Source organism: Mandrillus leucophaeus, unplaced genomic scaffold (genome assembly GCF_000951045.1).
Source record: "Mandrillus leucophaeus isolate KB7577 unplaced genomic scaffold, Mleu.le_1.0 Scaffold1107, whole genome shotgun sequence".
Lineage (NCBI taxonomy): Eukaryota > Metazoa > Chordata > Mammalia > Primates > Cercopithecidae > Mandrillus > Mandrillus leucophaeus.
This window is the reverse complement of record NW_012099288.1, coordinates 184,874-189,538: the sequence shown is the minus strand read 5'-3', so window position 1 is coordinate 189,538 and position 4,665 is coordinate 184,874. Positions and strand designations below refer to the sequence as shown.

Sequence of the window (4,665 nt, the reverse complement as noted above, 5' to 3'; positions counted from 1 at the left end):
AGGTAACCCACATGCCAGTGGAAAGAGACACTGTGGGACTTTGCCCTGATTTCTCAGGGGCCTTTTCTCTTTTCCGTTTGGGTTATGTGTAGACATCCCCACTGTCCGCCTGACCACTCTCGTGCAGCCCAAAACCATAGCCTAAGTCATCAGCTAGGCCTTTCTTGGTGTAACTACTGAAAGGTGAGTCTTACCTGTTCAACCTCTAGAGAGATTCCTCCAAAATCTGGACCTACAAGAATAAAAAAACAAGATTTGCCTGAGTATGTTTGGCCTCTCCCTTCTGTGGGACCCCCTTAAGAACCATCAGCCCCTCTTTGCTCAACAACTCCTTGTGACCCTCCTTCAGGATCACAGGGCAAATCCCACTGGCTCCACACACTATAGCACAGTACAGACACACAGAGAAAAAGACCCAAGAAAACCCACTTTAATACAAAGTCAGGGAGGGGTGTCCACCATGAAATGTTCAAGCTTGCAGTGGGTGGCAGAGGTAGTGCGTCCTGAGACTCCAGATCCTAGTGGAGGTGGGAGGCGGACATTAGGCTTTGAGGAGACGTGTAGGCCAAATTACATCTGTGCAAACTCACGCACAATGAAATTTACACCAGGTCGGGTGAGGTGGTTTAGAAATGACAGAAAGCAGAGGAAGAGGCTGACAATATGGGCTTCTCTATAAAGTATGAGGACAGTAAATGACAGCAACAGTCCCGGAAGTGTTTATAGCACATTCCTTCAATTAACAGGGCAGTTAGAGCAGCAAGGACCAGATGGGGGCCAGGCACTTCCCCTGGGGCAACCGATGTAAACTTGGAAATCAGTCACCCTCGGTGTCACCATTTTCCTCACGATGAATTAAATATACAGAGAAGTTCACTGATGGGTTTGGCATCAGAAAGCTGATAAAGGCTGGCTCTGAACCTAAACAGCGGCTGTTGGTTTTCCAGGCATATACCGAATGCTCATTGACTAAAAATCACCCTCACTTGATAAGCGCAAAGAAACTCACATTCCACATCCAAGTTATCCGTTCTGGTGGGTATTTGCTCTGTAAATTACATACGACAGAAGAAAAAGAAAATGAAAACTCAGGAAAGTAAACACACTTCTAAACTCATGAATGGTAAAATACAGGAATACAATCATACAATCCCCTTGAGAATTCATCAGAATATCCAAAGAAAATGCAATATACATGAGGGTAAAAAGGCCATTTGGCAAAGCCTGCAAAGTGAGTCAAAAATCTGGTTTACAAGGATTTGTAAAAAAAATACGTATATACGTACGTGTGTGTATATATATGTATATATGTATGTGTATATATATGTATATATGTGTGTCTGTGTGTGTGTGTGTGTGTATATATATATATTTTTTTTTAGACTGAGTCTCGCTCTATGCCCAGGCTGGAGTGCAGTGGCACAATCTCAGCTCGGCTCACTGAAACCTCCGCCTCCCAGGTTCAAGCAATTCTCCTGCAAGTAGCTGGGATTACAGGCGCCCGCCACCACGCCCGGCTGATTTTTGTATTTTCAGTAGAGACAGGGTTTCACCAAGTTGGCCACGCTAGTCTTGAACACCTGACCTCAAGTGATCCACCCGCCTAGGCCTCCCAAAGTGCTAGGATTACAGGTGTGAGCCACCGCGCTCAGCCCACCAAGATTTTAAAGGAGTTAAGAAGACAGAATCATTACCGTTATAAAAAAAAATCAAAACCCACTTTGGGAGGCTGAGGCGGGCGAACCACGAGGTCACAAGATCAAGATCATCCTGGCCAACATGGTGAAACCCCATCTCTACTAAAAATACAAAAGTTAGCTGGGTGTGGTGGCACGCGCCTATAATCCCACCTACTCAGGAGGCTGAGGTAGGAGAATCACGTGAATCCGGGAGGTAGAGGAAAAAAAATCAAAACTAGGATTATATTTCATAAAGGAAATCCCAATACCTCCTTAGCTGGCTGTTTCTTTCACAAAAGTTACTCTATATATTATACGTGCCCCAAAAATAAGATTTTAAAGAAATTGGGGGAGAAATTGCTACTGAGGTACCAAAACCAGGAATTTAATTCCTTTAAAACAATTCCAAAGTAACTTGCTATGCCTTTCACAGAAACAGAAACGTCTCAAAATAAGTGTTTTATTAAGCCTGAGAAGTTGCTGTTGTTAGGACAATCAAAACTAAAAATTGGTTTATTTAGTAACAACAACAACAACAAAAAGCCATTTTAACTGGCCGTCCTTATCGAACACATCCCACTAAATAATACAACTGGCAAAAAGTGGGAAATTTTAAAGGTCGGGGAGCCATATTATAAACATAATCTAAACCAGGAGTTTATTTTACTTAATAAACCTAAACCCGGCAGTCACTCCCTCCCCTCGGGGCATTCTGCAACAAAACACCTGCTGAAAAATAAAAGGATGTTTTACCTGAGTGGGCTGAAAAGTCCCCGTTTTTATACCTTTAATCTCTAGATCCTATGGGTCAGAGGTCGTGAAACTACATCAGCCCCAGTCCGGGCGCCCATGAGACCTGTGGACGGCCAGGGAAGGGCCTGGACGCAGCCTGGGCCCCAGTTTCTGCCGTGGCGATGGCCTACTGAAGGCCAGGACTCCCCGACACTGACCCTCCAGCGTCCCATGTTTGGCAGACGCTCGGCCGCACACCCCAAAGTTGCTGAGCCACGATTCCCGCTGTGCGCCTGGATGGCGCCTGCAGACCCAGCGTGCGCTGGGCTCCTGGATACTTGGGGGCGGGCTTCCGGAAACGGTGACCAATGGGAAACGCGACCAGCTGTTAATAGGCAGACAGTCTGTATCCAGGCAACGCAGAAAGAAGGGAAAGTGGCAGTTATACTTAAGTAGACAGATCTTTTACCCAATGGATGTGCAAGATAGGGGAGGTTTGCTCCATATTGGGCATTAAGAAGCGCTTGGGCCGACCCGCCTCCAAGTCCTGGGAGGACAGTTCAAATTATGGAGGAGGGGGCAGGTGCTAGGCAGCAGTGGCAAGGGGAGTAGCGGGGAGTAGAGGGAGCACTAGATCATGTACTTTTGCCGCTCAGATTACCAAGTCTGTGACTGAGAATCGGTGTCTTCCTTGCAAGGTTTCAATCTGAGGCTCTTGGGAAGAGGGCAGAGTTGGAGACTGATGGAAGCGCGGTGGGGAGAGGAGCGGGTGAAGGGAGAGTGGAGAATGTGTCAGTCAGGCGGTGTCTTTATTCCTGGCACCTCACTTAGCCTGCTCGAGTTTCTCAATCTATTCCAGGAGCACTCTCTTGACCCTGCAGGGGCCTGAAAGGGAATGTTGATCGCCAGTGTCTGCTTTCTTGGACTGGATTGGAATTGGTCCCACGAATTTAGGCATTATGATACATTGCTGCTTTTAGACTCACTTGGTTTTCACATTGTGCTTTATTTTCCCCTTTCCCTTCAGGAATTTAAAATGTTCTCTTTGCTTTATCTATTTAATTATATATGATTGCCTTGAAGATTTCGGCTTGAATGAAAATTACATATATGTTTTTTGCCTGTCTTTATTATTAAAAAATAATAAAATAACACATGTTCATAATGAAAATGAAATATTACAAATAAATATAAAGGAAAGGCATTATTCCCCCTCCAGTTCCACTCTTGAAATAACGAGTTAACAAGATGATGAGCATCTTCCCATGATATTCTCCACGATTCATGTATTTGCACACACACAGCATATACAGTAGTCCCCCTTTATCCATGGTTCTACTTGCCACAGTTTCAGTTACCCACAGTAAACTGTGGTCTGAAAATATTAAATGCAAGATTCCCGAAAGAAACAGTTCATAAGCTTTAAACTGTGGGCTGTTCTGAGTAGCGTGATGAAATATCTCACTGTCCTGCTTTGTTCTGCCTGGGATATGAACAATCCCTTTGTTCAGCAGATGCATGCTGTATGCGCTACCCATAGTCGGTGAGTAGCCAACTTGGTTATCAGAATGACTGCCGCAGTATCACAGTGCTTGTGTTTAAGTGACTCTAATTTTACCTGATGGCCCTAAAATGCAAGAGTAGTGATGCTGCCAATTTAGATATGTAGAACAGGAGCCCTAAAGTGTTTTCTTTAAGTGAAAATGTGAAAATTCTTGACTGAATAAGGAAAATAAGTTGTATGCTGAGGTTGCTAAGATCTATGGTAAGAACAAATCTAGCTGTGACAGTGTAAGGAGGAAAAAGAAATTTCTGCTAGTCTTGTTCGTTGAACCCCAAGCTCTAAAAAGTACAGTCACATGTGTGATAAGTGCTTAGTTAAGATTAAAAAAAAAATTAAATTTGTGCTTGGAAAACAAGCAGAAGTGTGTTCTGATTGACAGCAATTGGGTCAATACTATCCACACTTTCAGACATCCACTGCGGTTCTTAGAACACATCTCCTGCAGGTAAGCGAGGGCTACTATGTAACGTTTCCTTTTTTATTATAAAGCATTTTCCTTTTTTAATGTAACAATTTGCCTCAGATACCACTTCGGGTACAAAGATATTAGGATACCTTTATAGAAGATAAGGAGTTAACTCATTCTTTCTAAGAGTTAAAGTATCTTCCAGTATCTTCCATTATATGAGTATTTAAGATGTTAAAGTACTTTTGCACCAAAAATAATGCTAATTTTTTTTTTTTTTTTTT

At 43.4% G+C, this 4,665-nt stretch overlaps 1 protein-coding gene across 3 annotated transcripts in view; it reads right to left on the bottom strand.

Moving 5' to 3' along the window:
* Positions 1-234, bottom strand: part of HKR1 (HKR1, GLI-Kruppel zinc finger family member) — a 29,776-nt gene extending 29,542 nt beyond the window's left edge. Inside the window, exon 1 of one of the 3 annotated variants that reach the window (XM_011992737.1) lies at positions 195-234. The gene's annotated coding sequence lies outside the window, so the exon portion shown is untranslated. The remainder of the gene's footprint in view (positions 1-194) is intronic. The other 2 variants (XM_011992747.1, XM_011992756.1) reach the window with 2 other exon arrangements.
* Positions 235-4,665: the final 4,431 nt, after the last annotated feature.